Source organism: Hypanus sabinus, chromosome 28 (genome assembly GCF_030144855.1).
Source record: "Hypanus sabinus isolate sHypSab1 chromosome 28, sHypSab1.hap1, whole genome shotgun sequence".
NCBI lineage: Eukaryota > Metazoa > Chordata > Chondrichthyes > Myliobatiformes > Dasyatidae > Hypanus > Hypanus sabinus.
Genome location: NC_082733.1, coordinates 11,965,685 through 11,987,792, shown reverse-complemented (window position 1 = coordinate 11,987,792; position 22,108 = coordinate 11,965,685). Strand labels below are relative to the sequence as shown.

The following is a 22,108-nucleotide window of genomic DNA, read 5'->3' as shown; positions in this document are numbered from 1 at the left end:
TGAGAAATCTGACTGTTCTTGCAGACCTGCCCTTATTATACCACCTTTGGAATAATGCCCGTGTTGCAGGCTATTGAACATATCTGCTACAGTGTACCTGTGGGGTAGCTTCATGAGTAAGTCAAAAAGTGTTAGGAAAATTGTCTGCAGCCTCAGGTACTGTCCAGATGTCAAGACAATTGAGGCCAGAAATTTCTTTCACAGGGAATGTAACATCTCCTGAGTTTTTGAACTCTTTAGTATAATACCAATTCTTGAAGGTCTCCTCACTAATTTATTTTATTAACATAAGAATACAAGATTTACAAATAAAGATTCAGAGAACCTTGATGCCACTTCTATGACTCAAAGCTAAAAATGTTAATTTTTTTTCCAGAGACATGAGTTAATAATTTGCTAATATCCGGTGTGGTGTTTGTGGTCCTTCTTTCTTAAACTTTAGCATGGGATTTCCCTGTGTGTTCCTGCTTGACAACTTCCCATTCTCGTTCCCATGGGGAAACAGATTGATAACGGCACCATTCATTTTTACAGTTTCCCTCAGTAGCATTGTAATGAAGAGTCTGAAATCGTTGGGTCTGAAATTTAATGCTTCTTCCTCATTGAAACATAGAGGCCAATCAGCCTTTCCAATCTCTTCTGCCAGTTAGTTTGATCATCCATTGCAAAAGCATAACTCTGCTCCTTTTGTGTCAAGAAATCTGACTTCAGTAAATGTTCTTCATTTCAGTCCTGAATGTTTTGCCCTTTGTCTTCAGATGGTGACACTCATTCTCAACACTCCACCCAGAGAAAACATCTTCCCTGTATCCAGCCTGTCGAGCCCTGCCAAACTGTTATGGCTTTCAATAAGATCTTGTCTCTAGTGGAAACAGGACTACCCAGCCCAATCTCTGCTCATTCAACAGCGCTGCCGTTCCAAGAACGTGACCCTTCAGTGCATAAGGAGATCAATTGTCAGTAAAATAGTGCAGTAAAACATCTTGCTCCTGTACTCAAGTCCCCTTTCAGTGAAGACCAGCCAAACATTTGGTGCTTTCTCTTGTTTTCCATTCAGTGACTTACTTACAAGGACATCCAGATCCCTTTATATGTCAGAACTTCCCAATATATTACATTGAGACTGGTGCATGAACAGAGAGAGAATGGAAGAATATGAGGTAGATCATGTGCAGGCTGTTGAAATTAGTTTAAATTGGCATCATGGTTAGCTTAGACAATGAGCACAAAAGGACTTTTTCTGTGGTGTGTTGCTCTCTGTTCTGCATATCCAGCCAGACGACCTCAAGCATTTCAGCTGTTTCAAATGTGACTTCTCTTTCATACAGTTTAGACTGCATTTGCCAATTTTTCATCTTGTTACTTTGGAAATCTCTTTGCATCCTCCTTGTAATGGATGCTGCTAAACTTAGAAATATTATATTCTGTTCTGTCTACCATTCTTTAATATAGAGGCTACCCAGGCACTGACCTCAGCAAGCACACCAGAAGTCATATCCCTGTCAAATGGTTCCTCCTCTGTTTCCAGTCTCTCTGCCAAATTTCCATACTTGCATCACTGCCAACTCCATGTTTTAACTTCAGGATCAAGTGTTGTGGTTAGCACAATGCTTTTCAGTACAGGCAACCCAGGCTCAATTCACACCACTGCCTGTAAGGAGTTCATACATTCTCTCCGTGACTATGTGGGTTTGCTTCCTTGCACTGGTTTCTTCCCACAGTCTAAAAGACCTACTGGTTGGTAAGATAATTGATTATTGTAAATTGTCCCGTGATTAGTCTGGGATTAAATTGGTGGATTGTTGGGCGGTGTGATTCAAAGGGCCAGTAGGGACTACTACACACTGTTTCTCAATAAATAAAAGTAAACAGATAGTTGAACTAGTCCATTCAATATGATCAACACTGATCCTCTCTGTAAATACCATATTTCTTTCTATCACTCTATTACTTAATCCCTCTTTATGTCACTTCATACATAACAGTTTCTCAAAGGCCTGCTGTGAATGTAGCTAAACCACATGAATTGGTTTCACCTCCTCTAATCTACTAGTTACGTAATCAAACTCCTGCAGATTTGTCAAACTTGACTTCACCTACACACAGCCGTGTTGACTTTGTGAATGCCTGTTTACATTTTCTACGTCTGCTATTCTTGCATCCTTTACAACACACTAGAATTTTCCTAACCACTTTTGTTAGGTTGAACAGTTCTAATTTCCTGTTTTCTCTTCCTCTTTTAAAAAAAATCCAATCTACAGGACCAGTGTCAGCATTGACAGGAATTTGCATAGTGCAATGTATCCAATATTTTCATGGCTTCATACTCTGTGATACAATCCGGCTCTAATACTTCCAATTATTGAAATATAGACCTATGAAACAATGAGAAGTGAGCCATTAAATCCTGCAGTGAGGCTGCACTATTCCATGTGATGGTGTGGTGCATCCTCTAACTTTAGTCCCCTGTTCCAGCTTTCCCCCCCCATCCCTTCAATAGTTCCATTTATACGATACGGTTCCAATATAAAACCTGAAATTCTTACTCTCTGCAGACATCCTCAAAACAGAAGAAACCCCTCAAAGAATGAATGGCAGATAAAAATGTAAGAACCACAAATCTCCTCTGCTCCCTTCCCATGCACAAGGAGCACCAATCATCATTCCCCCCCCCCCATTTATTCTAACATAAAGCATCAACATTCCCATCACCCACCATGCAAACACCAGTGAAGCTCCCAAAGATCATCTACAGTACATCAAAAACTAACATTTCAACATCCCACAGGCAATCTCTCTCACTAACAAGGGAAAGACAGATATTGCTCCTTCCACAGTGACAGGAGAGACAACAGTTGCCATTTTGATTTTTCCAGTCAGTCTGAAGCATTAACTTTTAATTTTGAGTTCCCTGACTTGAGAATCGACAGATCGATTACTGAGTGCCGAGCCCCCTGACAACCACTCTCGCTGTCTTCAATGTTCCGGCTCCCGTTACACTTGAATGCGGCGAGAATTCGTGTCCACGGGTGCTATGCAAGACCCCGGAGTCACCTGACTTCAGGCCAAATCTGGGCATGCCACAACGCAGCTGATCGGCGAGCTCCAAGAATGGGAACATGCGGCCGTGCAGAACCATTAATGTGAGTGCCGCTGTAGATCAAAGATCCCGGGAGGACTCCAGCCACCTTGAAAAGAAAAATAGAGACATTAGGATAGGAAGAATTGAACTGTTTTGCTGATGAGCTGGGAGAAATCTCCCTCTGGTGACATCTTTAGCTCTGCCCTCCATCTCTAAAAACAAATTCTATTTAATAACTTGGCTTCAGCTGCTCAGTGTGATAGAGACCTCCACAGATTTGCCACTCTCTGTCAGAACCTTAGACTGTCACCCCAAGTTATGGTCTCTTTCCTACACATATTCTACCCAGTCATGTTCTGAGAGTAGGTTTTGATGAGTCCCCCTGAATCCTCTAAAATCCAGAGAAAACAGCCTAATTCAAAGGCTTCAAAGGTACATTCAATGTCAGAGAAATGTATACAGTGTACATCCTGAAATTCTTTTTCTTTGCAACCATCCACAAAAGCAGAGGACTGTCCCTAAGAGTCACACATTAGTCATAATTGCATCTTACATTAGTCCTTCCATCACGGAAATCAATCTGGTGGACCTTCATTATGTTCCCTTCAATCAAGGGCACCCTTTCTTAGATAATGAGACCAAAGGTGCGCACAAGCCACAAAGTGCAGTCTCGCTCAGTCAGGTCTTGTACAATTGCTACGTCATCCCTGTTCCTGTACTTTAAGGCCTTCCTTAACCATCTGCTGTACCAAATTCTTTCAGCAACTGGAGCATAAAGTCCTGATCTACCTCCATAAAGATAATAATCTGCCCTGTAGTTACCTTCAGTGTGGATGATGACAAATGTATCCACCCAATTCAGATATGTTCTGGAGATTCACTGTTATGCCAGTTTGATTCAATTAACACACAATTGTAAATATACTGGTACCATTAGGTTTTTACTTCAACAATACAAATATGAAACTTAGCAAAAATGGAAAGAGGAGGTGATGCATCCAAAGGGTATATGGGTGAAGTAGCTTGGTTGGTGTTTCCTGTTCATTGATGGAAATGACTTTGCTGGACTTGATGCTCAAGAATGGGAAGGCTCAAAGAGTGAAGTGGGAGAGTGTCTAAGAAATAGTATTCATAATATGTCATGGCCTTGAATAACTATGGGAATAGATATTAGGTTGTTGGTGAGCAAGGGTGTCAAAGGTTATGGGGAGAAGGCAGGGGATTGGGTTTGAGAGGGATAATGGATCAACCATGATCGAATGGCAGACCAGACTCGATGGGCCGAATGGCCTGATTTTGCTCCTTGCCTTATGGGTAATATTTTATCATGAGTCCTCCTGTCTGAGACTGTGCATGATGCTGCAGGGTGCCCAGTAAGTATTCCACAGGTGGTTCCTGGAATGGGCAACAGGAGCACATTACAAGGGAATAGTTGTAGGTTAAATCAGCATTGAAACGGGCCCCTTGGCCTGGCTTGTTCATCCTGACCACAGTGCCCACAAGCTGGTCCAATTTGCTTGCATTTGGCCTGTGTCCCCATAAACCTGTCCTGTCCAGGTACCTACCCAAGTGTCTTTGAAATGTTGTTATTGTACCTGCCTCAAACCCTTGCTCTGGTAGCTCATTCCAAATATACAGCACACCTTGTGTGAAGAGGCTTCTTCTCATTAAAACCCTCGGGGAGAAGGCACAGGAGGCCGAAGACCTGCATTCTCCATTTTGGGTACAGTTTCTTTTCCCCCTCACCATCATATTTCTGAACGGTTTATGAACACTCCCTCATTATTCCTGTTTTGGACGGTTTACTATTTAATCTCTTATTGTAATTTACATTTTTTTTTTATGTCTTTGCACTGTACTTCTGCTACAAGAGAACAAATTTCACGACATGTCAGTAACACACCTGATTCCAATTAAGAATTTGAACCTATCACTTCTCTCCATAGACCTCTGCTTTCTAGTTTTTAATTCCCCTTCTCTAAGAATAAGACTGTTGGGTTCACTCAATCTCTGTATACCCATCACGATGCTGTAAATAATTAGAAATAAAGTATGTTATTGAAGGTAGATAGATGCACAATTCCTAGATGTGATTGTATATACCCGAGGGCACTGGATGAATTACAGTGGCTCTGAAAATAGGACTGTGGGCGTGGAGGTGGAAGATCACTGGAGATCTGCATGATTCAGTTTCAGTGCCACAGCATTCTTCTACAAGATGTGACGTTTGCTTCTCATCTGCTTCATTCATGCAGAGCTCCAGACGCCAACATTGTAGGAATACTTAGAGCTTGAGCTAGTCGAACCGGATTATTGGAATTTACATCCTGCACCCCAAGGTGGGGGTGAAAGAACTTTTTTCATTAGCATCTACTGTGTTTGTTCTTAATAAAGACAAACTTAGCATGGATTTGTGTTAACCTATTGTATTACTGAACTGCCACTCAACCCTGTCCAATCTGATCACCTTAGTAGTTTCCACTTCCGGTTGAACTCCTTGTGTTTCTCACTGGGAACTGAAGTTCTTCGTTGTGCATGAGTAATAAGACAGCTTCCTCCACAATAAGAGGGTGTTTTTAACTCCAATGGAACATTTTCAAAGTCGAGTCATTGCCACATCTTGGGGAATGTGCATTCAATTAGCGCAAAAGCCAGCCCCACATGCAGCAATGTAGTAATACGCTCTTGGGTGGGGGATGTTCAGGGTCATGATGTAACCGTGACAGTATGAAGAAGGAGAAGCTAAAAGTCAGATGTATCAGTATTACAGTGGAGTAAAGGGAATTGCAGAGGCATGAGAGAGGAGCTGGCCAGAATTGATTGGAAGGGGACACTAGCAGGGATGATGGCAGAGCAGCAATGGATGGAATTTCTGGGAGCAATTTGAAAGCTGCAGGTTAGGTATATCCCAAAGAAGTAATATTTTAAAGGCAGGTATACCAGAAGTTTCTTCACATATACAGTTTAAAGTGTAAAAAAGGCGAGAATTGATATTGGACTGCTAAAAAATTAAGTTGGAGAAGTAGTAATGGGGACAAAGGAAATGGCAGATGAACTGAATAAGTATCTTACATCAATCTTCACTGTTGAAGACACTCGCAGAATCCCAGAAACTCACGTGTCAGGGGGCAAAAGTGTGTCAAGTTACCATTACTGAGGAGATGGTGCCTGGGAAGCTGAAAGGTCTGATGGTAGATCAGTCACCTGGACCATATGGTCTACATTCCAGGATGGCTGAGTAGATTGTGGAGGCATTAGTGTTGGTTGTCCATTGTTTCAGACGATGACGTTTGACTGTGCTGTACAGATAAAACCTGTGCGGGAGGAGTTTTATAGTGGGAAAACCATTGCACTGGGACAGTTCCACTCTCTCAGCCTCAAAACTCTTGGAAAGATGCTATGAAAAGCCATCACGTTTGAATAATTCCTCGGCTGCAGTGGATAGCCATGATGCCTTCTGTGCTTTGTCATGCCCTTCGCTCTCCATGAAGTATTGCAGCACCGCCTTCTTGCCCTTTGGAGCTTGTAGTTGATCTCATTTGCCCATTCTGGTGGAACTGGCTTCGCATGCTGGGGTATGCATATCCCCGTCTCACCGGGGTTAGAGGTTCCCAGCTACCCTCATCTGGTTTAGCCTGCCTTTTGAAGCAGTGCCCCGGGGGTGTGGCCACAATTATGACAGGTGAGATCTGTGTGGCAGGGGCAAACAAAGATGGATGAGCTGCCCCTGGGCGGAGCGCACCACCGAAGGTGCTGCCCGTCCCTGAACATCCTATACACCCTGGAGGCATTAGTAATAATCTTTCCAGGATCATTGGATTCCAGAATGGTTCCAGAGAACTGAAATACTGTAAATATCACTCCACTCTTCAAGAAGTCAGAGGGGCAGAAGAAAGCATATTATAGGCCAGTTAGTCTGACCTCAGGGGCTTGGAAGATGTTGGAGTTGATTGTTAAGGATGTGGTTTTGGGTACCTGGAGACACACAATAAAATAGCCCATGGGCAGCATGGTTTTCTTAAGGGAAGATTTTGTCTGACCAGTCTGTTGGAATTCTTTGAAGAAATAAAGGAGAATGAGTGAATGTTGTGTACTTGGATTTTCGGAAGGTCTTTGTCAAGTTGCCACATTTGAGGCTGTTTAACAAGCTGGGAGCCATGATATTACAGAAGAGATGCCAGCTTCAATAGGGCATTTGCCAATTGGCACTAGACAAAGAGTGGGAATAAAGGGAGCCTTTTCAGGTTGGCTGCCAGTGACTAGTGGCCCACAGGCGTCTGTGTTAAAACCACTACTTTTTATGTTATACATCAGTGATTTGGATGATGGAATTGATGGCTTTGTTGCAAAATTTGCAGGTGATACAAAGATAGGTGGAGGGGCAGATAGTTTGGGGAAGCAGAGAGTCTGCAGAAGGACTTGGGTTAGCAGAATGGGCAAGGAAGAGGCAGATGAAATAGTGACAGGACGTGCATGGTCATGCATTTTGGCAGAAGAAATAAAGGTGTAGACTATTTTCCAAGTGAAGAGAAATTTAAAAATCTGAGGTGCAAAGTGGCTCATGTAAGATTCTCTAAAGGTTCATTTGCAGGTTGAGTCGGTGGTGAAAAAGGCAAATTCAATGTTAGCATTCATTTATTCATTTCGAGAGGACTAGAATATAACAGCAAGGATGTAATATTGAGGCTTTGTAAGACACTAGATAGGCTAGAACGTACTGACATTGGGGAGGGTTCAAAGGAGGTTCACAAAAATGATTCCAGGATCCTTTAGCCAGAGAGTCGTGAAACTGTGGAAGTCATTGCCACAAGCAGCTGTGGAGGACAGGCCTCTGGGTATATTTAAGGCAGAGGTTGATAGATTCTAGATTGGTTAGTGCATGAAGGGAAGTGGGAAGAAGGCAGCAGTTTGGAGCTGAGAAGGGAATGGATCAGCCATGATGAAATGGTGGAGCAGACCCAATGGCCTAATTCTGCTCCTGTACCTTATGTTCTTGTAATGCACAGATGGCCACGGAGCAGTCTAACCACCATTACTACAGAGTGCCAAGTGGAATAACCCAATTAATTAATTGGTAGTCTTGAGAAAGGAGCACCCCCTTGCAATTGGATCCAACCTCTGTCCAACACCAAGCAATGTTTTCCTCAAACAAAAATGATAATGTCTAGTAGCTCCACCCCTTTCTATTGGAAATGAAACAGACAAACACATTTGGCTCAATATGTGTGTTAACCCATTTCATCTCTAATTAATTGCCAGTTATTGTAAATTTGTGCCCCCAGGTTGTTGAGAATGAAGCCAGTTCCCCCTTACTTGGTCAAGATTTCTGTTTAGCTGCCTTTTCCCGTTCCAGAGCTGAGAATTGTCAGGGAAAAATAATAATCTTGGAAAATATGACCTAGGAAAATTGCCAGAATAAGATTGGATAAAACTTGGGAAGGGAGTTGTACTTGGTAACACTAAGATAAGGTATGACTAAACTTTGGTTAGGAAAGCCATGACTAAGTTTAAATTATTAACCAAAAATACTTCAAAATAATCTCTGTTTCCAAGCAAGCAGATTTCCTTGTGTTTGCTCTCAGTTTCCAAAATACTTGCAAACCACTTTTCAGTCAAAAACATCCATCTCATAGAAATTTTCCAGCAGACAGATCATTCCATTCAGCCCTACCTCTGAACTTTGTGTTTTTAATAATTATGTGTGCCATTTTAAAATACGTAGATCTGAATTCAGAAAAAGGGGAAGTTGTAACCAGGAACTGAAAGGTCTGTGTGATCGAGTGCAAAATAACTCTCTATTTAACGGTGAGTGTGGCAAAAGTGTCTCCCGGTTTGGATGCCCCAGACTGACTTGTAGATCTGGGATTCAGATACTCACTCTATGCTTTTTGACCTGTGTTGAGAAAAGAGGCTGTTTGCTGGCACTACTGCCTTGTCCTTGGGCTTCCGGACTGCTTTCTGTTGTTTCATTGAGTCAGACAACATAAACAGCAGGAGTGAGACATTCTTGTCGGGTGCCCTCACTCCATTGTAAATGGAAACCAGAAAGAAACTGCAGCAGATGTTGGAAATCTGAAATAAAAGCAACAAAAAAAGACATGAACAATTTTTCAAAGAGAAGGGCATTCCACTCCCTCAACAATCTTGCTTTTGCAACAGTTGGCACACCATCAATGACAGAACTCCACTGTGGGACTATCACTTGAGAAAAGCTGTACTGAACATACTTTCCATTCAATTTGTAATTCACAGCCAGCATCTTGTTGCAAAAAACCTAAGTGGCTGGTGGCACACGTTATTGAATACAGCTATCACAATGGTGAATAAAATCAAGTCCCATCTCTCATTTAGCAAATCAGGTAGCACGTGTGGAAAGTTAACATTTTTTAAAGGGCCTTTGTGGCTCTTCAATAGGTTTCAAGAGGTACATTTAATGCCAGAGAAATATATACCATACACATCCTGAAATTCTTTTTCTTTGCAGACATGCACGAAAACAGACGTGCGCTCCAAAGAATGAATGACAGTTAAGTGTTAGAACCCCAAAGCCACCCCCCCCGACTTCCCCTCCCACACACAAGCATCAGCACCCCCCACCGTGCAGCAAGGCATCAGTAAAGACACAGACTTGCAGTACCCTAAAGACTACTCATTCACTTGGTATTCAACATACCACAGGCTCCCCCTCTCCCCCTCCCCATTTCCCTTATTGGGGAGAGTAAGGGAAAAAGAGATGTCCCCTAGAAAAAGAGACATCACAAACAACTCACTGATTTATGATGTTAAAATCTGTTGCATCGCTTTTTCCGAGATCTGCACCTAGAGAGTTGGCCCCAGAAAGGCTCAGGTCTCCAGATGCACAACCTCCGCCTGCACCTGATGTTCCGTGTTCTCCCGCAACGCTTCAGTCAGGGGCACCGGCCGACAATCAGCACGTCCATAGAGCCATGAAATGCCGGAACCTTGAAGGTGCGCTCGTCTTCCAGGCCGCATCCTTGGGATTTGAAAAAGTGGCCGTTCATGAAGCCCGGAGAGCGGGTCCCATAACCACAAGGAACCAAAGTCAGAGTGTAACTCCAGGTCAGGGTCTCCAAAAGAACTTAAAAAGAAAAAAAAATAGATATCAAAAATAGAAATAGAGCTGTTTCTGAAGATGCAAGCAAAGGAGTCTCCGTTTAGTGCGAACATGAGGAAATCTGCAGATGCTGGAAATTCAAACAACACACACAAAATGCTGGTGGAATGCAGCAGGCCAGGCAGCATCTATAGGGAGAAGCATTGTTGGCGTTTCATGCCGAGACCCTTCGTCAGGACTAACTGAAAGAAAAGATAGTAAGAGAGTTGAAAGTGGGAGGGGGAGGGGGAGATCCGAAATGATAGGAGAAGACGAGGGGGTGGGATGAAGCTAAGAGCTGGAAAGGTGATGGGCAAAAGGGATACAGAGCTGGAGAAGGGAAAGGATCATGGGACGGGAGGCCTAGGGAGAAAGAAAGGGGGAGGGGAGCACCAGAGGGAGATGGAGAACAGGCAAGGAGTGATTGTGAGAGGGGCAGAGAGAGAAAAAAGGAGCAGGGAATAATAAATAAGTAAGGGATGGGGTAAGAAGGGGAGGAGGGGCATTAACAGAAGTTAGAGAAATCAATGTTCACACCATCAGGTTGGAGGCTACCCAGATGGAATATAAGGTGTTGTTCGTCCAGGGCTCCCGGTGCGGCTTTCTATATATTGGTGAGACCCGACGCAGACTGGGAGACTGTTTCGCTGAACACCTACGCTCTGTCTGCCAGAGAAAGGAGGATCTCCCAGTGGCCACACATTTTAATTCCACGTCCCATTTCCATTCTGATATGTCTATCCATGGCCTCCTGTACTGTCAAGCTGAATCCACACTCAGGTTGGAGGAACAACACCTTATATTCCATCTGGGTAGCCTCCAACCTGATTTCTCTAACTTATGTTAATGCCCCCCTCCCCTTCTTGCCCCACCCCTGATCTATTTATTTATTTATTTATTTTTCCCTTTTTTCCTCTCTCTGCCCCTCTCACAATCACTCCTTGCCTGTTCTCCATCTCCCTCTGGTGCTCCTCCCCCTTTCTTTCTCCCTAGGCCTCCCGTCCCATGATCCTTTCCCTTCTCCAGCTCTGTACCCCTTCTGCCAATCACCTTTCCAGGTCTCAGCTTCACCCCACCCCCTCCGGTCTTCTATCATTTTGGATTTCCCCCTCCCCCTCCTACTTTCAAATCTCTTACTATCTTTTCTTTCAGTTAGTCCTGACGAAGGGTCTTGGCCTGAAAAGCCGACTGTACTTCTCCCTATAGATGCTGCCTGGCCTGCTGTGTTCCACCAGCATTTTGTGTGTGTTGCTCTGTTTAGTGCCATCTTGATTTCACCGCACCTGTTCCCATGTGAGCTCCTCTTGAGAGAAAAAAGGGGTATAGTTGTGCCCCACCCTGGCTGTGGGTGGATCTTGGCTGGTGACAGGAGTTGGACATTCTGATCCTCTGGGCTGTCCAACCTTGGCCCATGACTGCTCCCGTTCTCGCCTGGTCTGTTGCTAAGGATCCCTGGGGATAATGAAATGTTGTCTCTTGAGTAACCGATGGGATTGGCAGGTGTTACAGGCTGTCTGTTTTACTGTCCATTGATGCAGGAGTGAGAAAAATAATCTTTTGCTGGTACTATCTTCTGTTATCTTGTACAGAATGCATTGGCCATTTTCTCACCAAGCATCGTCCCAGCGTAGATTGTACAGTGTTTGAATCCACATGTCTGTGATGTTGCTGTAAGCAGATTTTTCATTGTACCTGCACCTCACCTTACTTGTGCCATAGGCTTTAAACTCGACCTGGCACGATGCCAATATTGGGCAAGTTCCAAGCAAATTTGCTTATGATCTGTGGATTTCTATCATGTACAGCTGTTGTTATCACACTGCTCCCCCCTTTCCTCACCTAGAATTTAGACTGGTGGTTCCAAAGGAGTGATGGGGAGCATTCAGTATCAAGGGGGGGGGGGGGGGCAGGAGGCAGCTAAGGGACTACAAGTTTAATTTAAGAAATGAATTACTTGTAAGCTTTTGATCCTTGGTGTCTCTTTACGATGATCACGTAATCACCTCATCTCTTGATTACTCACAGTTCTCTTGGAGTTTGCTTGAGGTGTTACAGTTGTTGAAAAGCCATGTGACACTTCTATGTTTGGCATAGCATGAGAAATCTGCACTGAAGAAATCATAAATTTCTAGGCCTGAGTCGTGCATTACTGCTGTTCACGACTGTAGTACAGTGTTAGCTAGTATGATTCCCATACTCCAACCACATGGTGACACAGTTCCTGTGAATTAGGGGATGGTGTTTAACATGGTGAAATTCATAATTTGCCCTTTCGAATGATCTTGACTGTCCTTCTCCAGCCCACGGCCCAACTAAGATATTGCGGCCCCACCTTAAGGCAGAGTCATGTTTTGCCCGGGCTGTGATGGCATCATAACATGCCCCAGCGCTTGAGGTGGCGTAAGTTACTGGACCAAATAATTAAAGCCATTCCGCTCAGTGAATGCTTTGCTCAAAGACGAATAGGTGAAATATCTGAGAATGTGAAAGACACTTAGCGCGATATACTTAGAACAACCGAATTTGCTCTATATTTGGATGAGTCAACTCTGCCAGGAAATGAATCTTGGTTATGTTTGCTTCATAAAAGATGAAAGCATGGTTCAACAGTTGTTATTTGCACGGGGACTAGAAATAGATATAAAAGGGGAGTCAGTATTTTGGGTTGTTGTGCAAATTTTCACAGAGAAAGACATTCTAAGCACCAGTGATGGGGTACCAACAATGGCAGGATGCCACCATGGGGTTTAAAAAAGCTGTATCTAACATTTTTTACCATTCACTGTGTAATTCACAGGCAACATCTTGTCACACAAAAAACAAATGATTAGCAGCACAAATCGTTAAATACTGCTATCACACCAGTAAATAAAATCAAGCCCCATGCTCTCAATTCTCGACTATTTTACTATTTTGAAAGCTTTGTACTGAGAAGGATGAACAGTTTAAATGCTTGCTGTTGCTCACGGAAGTCAGATAGTTTTCTAAAGGAAGCTGCCTGAGAAGCTTTATGTGCTTTTTGAAACTGTTATAAAATTGTTTGAAGACTCGAATGCGTCATTCAGTAATCAACTTAATATTAGGCATGACATTGCTTATTTGTTAAAATTATTCACAAAATTTAATGAAATGAATCTTCAATTGCAAGGAAATAATGTGAATCGTAACAAAGTCAAATCAGTCATCTCCACATTTCTGTCCAAATTAAACCTATTGATTGCAAGTGCAATATTAGCCGTCACAACCTTTGCCAGTTTCTGAGCTTCAGATGATGAGCTTGGAGTAGACAGTGGGTGAGCAGCGTAAAGATTTCAGAGAGATCATCAGGATCTTCTCTTCATCCTAATTCCCGAATGGGTAATAAATCCATTCCTGAACACTTGTAATGAGGAATTTACAGGAAGGATGGAGGAAGGAGTGATTTTGCTACAAAATGTCTTTGAGCTGAAGCCAAGTTCAAGAAACTTTTGGTTGCAGAAAGAAATCTCTAAATGCAATCCTGCACCATGGAAAGTTACCAAGTTGTTATTTATTGCACTTCCAACATCGTAATCAGTGGAGTATGGTTTCAGTGTAGTCACCCAGCTTCTTTCAGGGCAACGAAACAGACTACAACTTACTTAATGTGGGACGTACAAAAAAGCTGGATGAACAAAGGGTCTCGACCCGAAACGTTGACTGCTTCTTTCAACGGATGCTGCCCGACCTGCTGAGTTCATCCAGCTTTTTTGTACATCTTGATTTGATCACAGCATCTGCAGCGTATTTTGTGTTTACTTAATGTGGGGATCTGACACCACTCCTCAGTGACATTCAGCCTGATGAAAAAGGATCTAGTGTTTTCCCAGTGTGTATGACAAATGAACTGTTCTCGGGCTTCCAGCTGGGTACAGGTATCAATTATAACTGACATTTCAATGACAAACTTTGCCATCTTCATCAGGATAATGTCTGGGCAAATCTAGTCTGGTGATACTTAGACTCCCATAGTCTGTCCCTCCGGATTGGCTCTTCCTCATCCAATCAGGTTTCTGCTCTCCCACCTCGTTTACAATTGAATTCCAGTTCTTTCTTGGAGCAAAGCCTTCACCTTTGTTAAAATTCTTTTTCTCTAGTTTTGTTTCAATGGCTTGTTTCACCAGGCAGTCCCACAGGCCACTGGCACAGCGCAATAGTTTTGTGCCGTTGTTCTGCTTCCATCAGTTTCTCCAGGTAAACCAACTGGATACGCTTCCTGTGCTCCTTGATGCGGGTTTCCACTGTGTGTCCCACCTGGCTGACATATGCTACCCCTCATTGGCAGGGAATCCTGTAAAAACCAGCTGAGCTGAGTCCCAGGTCATCTTTGACCCACTTAAACTGTGATTTGAGCTTCCTTATGGGATTATGGAAGGTGTTAATCTGGTATTTCTTCAGGATCCTGGCAATCCTTCCAGAAAATGTGGAAATATAAGGAAGACAGGCAGTTGTGATGGCTTCCTCCGTGTTGGATTTCCTGGTTTTTCTGTTGGCCTTTTTAAGGGCCCAGTTGATTTACTCACTCTGTAGCCATTCTGTAGGAATGTCGTCTTATTTCCTTGTGGAGACTCTGTATGTCCGAAATAGTTTTTGCGTGGTTAATCCAAGTAGGAAGAACAGCTGTATGTAGGGAGGCATGATGGTGGCTGTTATTGATGAGGCATAAGTCTGTTTGAGTGGGTTTCCAGTTGACACTATGTCCGAGGCTACTGTCTGGTTTCCATTGTACTAGTATGTCCAGGAATGGGAGGCAACCATTCTTCTTCATCTCCATCATAAATTGAATATTTGGATGTATACTGATCAGATGCTGGTCGAACTGTTGGAGTACCTGGAGTCCATGAAGCCACGCTATGAAGATGTCTTCGATGCATCTGAAGAAACACTTAGGGCGTAAGGCCGGTAGACTCAGGGGCATCTCCACAAAGTCCAGGCACTTGAACAAGGTGGAAACCTGATTGGATGAGAACTAGCCAATCAGGAGGGTTGGACTGCGGGAGTATAAATATCACCAGACTAGACACACCCAGGTATCGTCCCTGATGAAGATTGAGGAGTTTGTCATTGAAACGTCTGTTTCAATTGACACCTGTATCTGGCTGGAAGCCCAAGAAGAGTTTATTCATTCAGCCTAATGTTGAGAAGCTGATATCTCTTCACCAAGCCTATGCATCTCATTGAAAAGTGGAAAAAGCAATGAAGGAGTGAATAGATGGTCTTCTAATGTATGCTCTAAAGTAGTTGAAGAAAATTGTTTCTCACTGTAAATTAAAGAAATAATTTTATGTGTAGCCTTAAATAGATTTGAAGAGTTTTTGCAATTATTTGTCACTGCTTTGAATTTGCAGTTCCTGTTTTCTTCCACTGTGCATCGTGTACCAAAATTCTTTATGGATTTTATGTATTAGCCAGAAAGGGAGAAAAGGGATGTGGTCTGGGAGCCAAGAAGGTGGTAATCCAAAGCAGTTTGGGAACTACTGATGTAGACGGAGGGCAGAACAATTTGCTGGCATTCGCACTGGACTTGGGAACAGGTGAAAGCAGAACCAACTTTGACGTAATGTTCAAGTTCCTCTTGTCCTTACCTACCACCCCCGTCGGCCACTGCATCCAACACATCATCCTCTGCAACTTCCGCCACCTCCAAAGGGATCCGACCACTAACCCACCTTTACATTCTCCCCACCCCAGCTGCTTTCTTCATGGATTTGTTGTCTCTGTGATTCTCTTGTCCATTCGTCCCTCCCCATTAATCTCCCTGCTGACACTTATCCCTGCAAGCAGCCAGCCCATACGCCTCCAATCCAGCCCTACACCTGCCTTTGCACCTCCTCCCTCACCTCCATCCAAGGCCCCACGCACTGCTTCCAGGTGAATCACCTGTAAGTCTGCTGGGGTCATCTATTATGTCCGGTGCTCCCAATGTGGCCTCCTCTACATTGGTGAGACCCGTTGTAAATTGAGGGACTGCTTCATCGAGCATCTCCACACTATCTGCCACAAGTGGGACTTCCCAGTGGACAAACATTTTAATTCTGACTCCCATTCCCATTTTGACATGGTGATCCATGGACTCCTCTTGTCTCAAGATGAGGCGTCCCTCAGGGTGGAGGAGTAACACCTTATATTCAGTTTGGGTAGCTCCAACCTGATGGCATGAATATTGATTTCTCCTTCTAGTAAACAAATTCTTCCTGCTTTCCTCTTTTCCCCACTCTGACCTTCTACCTCTTCTCACCTGCTTGTTACTTCCCTCTCCTTCCCTTTCTCCTATGGTCCCTCCTCCCCTCCTATCAGATTCCTTCTTCCCTAGCCCTTGACCTTTCCTACCCACCTCGCTTCAAGTATCCAGCTCTTCTCCCTCCCCTCCTCCCATCTTTTTATCCTGACATCGTCTCCCTTCCTTCTCAGTCCTGAAGAAGGGTCTCAGTCTGAAACATTAACTATCTATTCATTTCCGTAGATGTTGCCCGACCTGCTGAGTTCCTCCAGCATTTTGTGTGTGTGTGTTGCTTTGGATTTCCAGCATCTGCCAACTTTCCTGTGTATTTGGGATTTTGCAGGGTGGTTTTCCCCTCGCTGCTCCCAATCCAGGTTGGGGGGTGGGGGAGGGACACAGAACTTGTAGTGATTGCAAAAAACTGTATTTATCAGAGCTGTTCATCAAACAGGGCATTACTCCGTAAAGCTATAGTCCACGTTGCCCTGATCTGGACAGTGTGGTATAGCTGTCTACGTGGAGACTTCACAGTATTAATTCACAGCTTCCCGTCCTGCTTGCTTCATTTCCTAAAGTCTTCGCAATTTGTATCTGTGGGTATGACTGTGCTTTGTATACCAACATGCAATTGAAGGAGTTAAGGCCCAGAACGTGCCCTGTCTGGAGGAGCAGTGGGATTAAAACATAGTAAAAGAAGTTAAATTCCAAAGACAAGACACACCGTTACGTGTTCTTGGTTTCTGTTCCCTTAAATATAGAGGGAGAACTTATTCTGACCTTTCAAGAAATGCCAAGTGGAGATGGTGTAAGGAGGAAATTAGATTGTAACACACTCCCACTACTCATGAGCTTGGCTCTCAGCAGATTGAAAGTTAGTTCTAAGCTCTTCTACTTCTTAAAGAAAAGCTGAAACCGAAAAGAGGGTTTTGGGACTTATTTGCAAAATCTTCTTTTCCAAGAATATCTGGGGCACCTGGTCTGGGGTGTGAGGTGTGTGTGAGGGGGAGGCAGGGAATGAAGACCATAAGGAAACAGTGGGTGAAAAAGCAGGAGGGTGTGTCCTGTGAAACAGGCCAGACTGCAAAGACTAGGTTGTGGGCCCAGGAACACAGAGGACAAATATGTATATTGTATTCACTCAGTATTAGGCACACCTGCCCACTAAGCTAATCAGCCAATTAGGTGGCAGCAACTCAATGCATGAAAGCATGCAGATGTGGTCAAGGGGTTCAGTTGTTGTTCAGACCAGACCTCAGAATAGGGAAGAAGCGTAATGCAAGTTATTTTGAATGTGGAAAGTTTGTTGGTGCCAGTTGGAATGGTTTGAGTAGTTCAGAAATCTCCTGGATTTCTATGCACAACAGATTCTACAGTTTACAGAGAATGGTGCGAAAAACAAAAAAAAACATCTAGTAAGTGGCAGATCTGTGGGTGAAAATGAGAGTGGTCAGAGGAGAATATCCAGACTGGTTCAAGCTGACAGTAAATCTAATAACCATGTGTTACAACGTAGTGTGCAGAAGAACATCTCTGAATACACAACATATCGAACTTTGAAGTGAATGGACTCCAGAAGCGGAAGACCACCCTGGGTTCCACCGCTGTATCTAATACAGTGGCCACTGAGCGTATTAGTGTGTATTCTGTCTGATTTAATGGGTGATAGGTGTGGTGGATAATGGACTAGAAAATATTCCACTTCGTCCAGAGTCCAGAAGAAATTCAACCTTTACATTAGGACCAGCTGATGCCAGGAAGTACTAGGTCACCCAGTAAATGGGGTTTTAAAGCTCTCTCAGTCTTCCTACACTCCATCCTCACAAAATCAACGCAATGGAATATGGATCAATCTTTGCTACTGGAGGAGTTAAGTGTTATGGAACAGCCGTCATCCAGACACAGCTGTTCGAAGGGCTGAATAACATTGTTAATGTATTCTGGTCTTGTAGACTGGAACATGCCTTTGGCAAACAATTCTGTCTTTTTCCCACTGTTCAGCCAGTGAACGATTTGTTCTTTGCAACGAAGCTGATGAATATATTAGCACCAACACACAAAGGAGCAGATTGTGTATTGTCCAGATGGAGATCTGATTCGAACCCATGTAAACATGATTAGACAGTACCTGCGGGTGAAGGCAGTGTGCCACGCCTAGGTGTATTTATTTCCATCAATGTTGGAAATCCCTTTTCCTTCCATTCTCTGGCTCATTATCATTGAGAGTCACAGACTACAGCAGTACAGAAAGCACCAGTTCAGCCCTGTTTGCCCATGGTTCCCTTTCCTCCTCTGTGAGGCAGGAGCATTCCCAATCCTTTCCCCTTCTGTGGATTGAATCCCACCTTTTGGGTGAAGAATAGTGTTTCCTATAGTATTTGGGGAAAGCCAGTCCCAATTTCTCCCCTCACCCTAGGGAGAGTATGACCCAGATCTTTAATGTGGAGCCTGGCAAATGTGGAGGAGTCTGCGCTGTGATGTATCACGGATAGGATTCCACCACTGTGTTTGTCAGGTAGAGCCAGTTGCCAATCCTTTGCATGATTTAAAAATAAACTTTAAATCCAAGCAGTAGTGGATACAGCTCAGTCCATCATGGTTAAAGTCCTCCCCGCCCCCCCCCCCCGCCCCCAATGAGCACATCTACATGAATTGTTGTCACAGGGAAGCAGCGGTCCATCGTCAGGGACCCCCATCACCCAGGACATGCTCTCTTCTCGCTGCTGCCATCAGGAAGAAAATACAGGAGCCTCAGGACTCACACCAGCAGGTTCAGGAACAGTTATTACCCTCGACTATCAGGCTCCTGAACCAGTGAGGATCACTTCATTCAACTTCACCTATGGACTTGCGTTGAAGGACTCCACATCTCATGTTCTCGATATTTATTGATTATTTATTTATTTTCTATTTGCACAATTTGTTGGCTTTTGCACGCTGGTTGTATACACTGTTGGGTACAATCTTTCATTGATTCTATAATGGTTATTTATTGAGTATGCTCACAAGTAATTGAATGTAAGGATTGTATATGGTGTCATATATGCACTTTGATGCACTTTACTTTGGACAAATTATGAAGGAACTTTGAATAATATGGTGCTGGTGTGATTGCTGGTAACCAGCCACTACTAGGCTTCCCCCAAATGAGCATTGACCTTCTCCATAGCCCATGGTATTCCTTCATCTCAGTCCTGTTTTATATTTTAGGAAACATTTATATGCTCATACCAATCTGGTGCACCTTGCAAGGAAGGATCAGCCTTGGCCATCTCCTATGGTGTTAAGGTGGAGCCAGATGTGGCCCTCGCCCATGGGGACAGGGTGGAGTCAGAACTGGTCCTCTCCCATGGGGACAAGATGGAGCTAGGCCTGCCTGGCCCCCTCCCATGCAAACAAGGTGGAGTCAGACCTAGCCCTCTACCAGGAGACCAAAATGGAGCCAGGCCTGGTCCACTCCCATGGTGACAAGATGGAGCCAGACATGGCCCTCTCCCAGGGTGACAAAATGGAGTCAGACCTGTCCCACTCCCATGGGGACGAGGTGGAGCCAGGCCTGTCCCACTCCCATGGGGACTGGGTGGAGCCAAGCCTGGCCCACTCTCATGGGGACTGGGTGGAGTCAGACCTGGCCCTCTCCCATGGGGACTGGGTGGAGCCAGACCTGGCCCTCTCCCATGGGGACTGGGTGGAGCCAGACCTGGCCCTCTCCCATGGGGACTGGGTGGAGCCAGACCTGGCCCTCTCCCATGGGGACTGGGTGGAGTCAGGCCTGCCTGACCCTCTCCCATGGGGACTGGGTGGAGTCAGACCTGCCTGACTCTCTCCCATGGGGACTGGGTGGAGTCAGACCTGGCCCTCTCCCATGGGGACTGGGTGGAGTCAGACCTGGCCCTCTCCCATGGGAACTGGGTGGAGTCAGGCCTGCCTGACCCTCTCCCATGGGGACTGGGTGGAGTCAGACCTGGCCCTCTCCCATGGGGACTGGGTGGAGTCAGACCTGGCCCTCTCCCATGGGGACTGGGTGGAGTCAGACCTGGCCCTCTCCCATGGGAACTGGGTGGAGTCAGGCCTGCCTGGCCCTCTCCCATGGGGATTGGGTGGAGTCAGGCCTGCCTGGCCCTCTCCCCATGGGGATTGGGTGGAGTCAGGCCTGCCTGACCCTCTCCCATGGGGGACTGGGTGGAGCCAGACCTGGCCCTCTCCCATGGGGACTGGGTGGAGTCAGGCCTGGCCCTCTCCCATGGGGACTGGGTGGAGCCAGGCCTGGCCCTCTCCCATGGGGACTGGGTGGAGCCAGGCCTGGCCCTCTCCCATGGGGACTGGGTGGAGCCAGGCCTGGCCCTCTCCCATGGGGACTGGGTGGAGCCAGGCCTGGCCCTCTCCCATGGGGATTGGGTGGAGTCAGACCTGACCCTCTCCCATGGGATTGGGTGGAGTCAGGCCTGCCTGACCCTCTCCCATGGGGACTGGGTGGAGTCAGACCTGACCCTCTCCCATGGGGACTGGGTGGAGCCAGGCCTGGCCCTCTCCCATGGGGACTGGGTGGAGTCAGACCTGGCCCTCTCCCATGGGGACTGGGTGGAGTCAGACCTGACCCTCTCCCATGGGGATTGGGTGGAGTCAGGCCTGCCTGACCCTCTCCCATGGGGACTGGGTGGAGTCAGACCTGGCCCTCTCCCATGGGGACTGGGTGGAGTCAGGCCTGCCTGGCCCTCTCCCATGGGGACTGGGTGGAGTCAGGCCTGCCTGGCCCTCTCCCATGGGGACTGGGTGGAGTCAGGCCTACCTGGCCCTCTCCCATTGGGACTGGGTGGAGTCAGACCTGTCCCTCTCCCATGGGGACTGGGTGGAGTCAGACCTGGCCCTCTCCCATGGGGACTGGGTGGAGTCAGACCTGGCCCTCTCCCATGGGAACTGGGTGGAGTCAGACCTGCCTGGCCCTCTCACATGGGGACTGGGTGGAGCCAGACCTGGCCCTCTCCCATGGGGACTGGGTGGAGTCAGACCTGGCCCTCTCCCATGGGGACTGGGTGGAGTCAGACCTGCCTGTCCCTCTCCCATGGGGACTGGGTGGTCAGACCTGGCCCTCTCCCATGGGGACTGGGTGGAGTCAGACCTGGCCCTCTCCCATGGGGACTGGGTGGAGTCAGGCCTGGCCCTCTCCCATGGGGGACTGGGTGGAGTCAGACCTGGCCCTGTCCCATGGGGACTGGGTGGAGTCAGACCTGGCCCTCTCCCATGGGGACTGGGTGGAGCCAGACCTGGCCCTCTCCCATGGGGACTGGGTGGAGTCAGGCCTGCCTGGCCCTCTCCCATGGGGACTGGGTGGAGTCAGACATGACCCTCTCCCATGGGGACTGGGTGGAGTCAGACCTGGCCCTCTCCCATGGGGACTGGGTGGAGTCAGACCTGCCTGTCCCTCTCCATGGGGACTGGGTGGAGTCAGACCTGGCCCTCCTCCCATGGGGACTGGGTGGAGTCAGGCCTGGCCCTCTCCCATGGGGACTGGGTGGAGCCAGGCCTGGCCTCTCCCATGGGGACTGGTGGAGCCAGACCTGGCCCTCTCCCATGGGAACTGGGTGGAGTCAGACCTGCCTGTCCCTCTCCCATGGGGACTGGGTGGAGCCAGACCTGTCCCTCTCCCATGGGGACTGGGTGGAGTCAGACCTGGCCC

At 46.1% G+C, this 22,108-nt stretch overlaps 1 protein-coding gene across 3 annotated transcripts in view; it reads left to right on the top strand.

Annotated features, from left to right (window-relative positions):
• lrrk1 (leucine-rich repeat kinase 1) overlaps positions 1-22,108 on the top strand; it is a 216,811-nt gene that overhangs the window by 19,429 nt on the left and 175,274 nt on the right. The window lies entirely within an intron of this gene.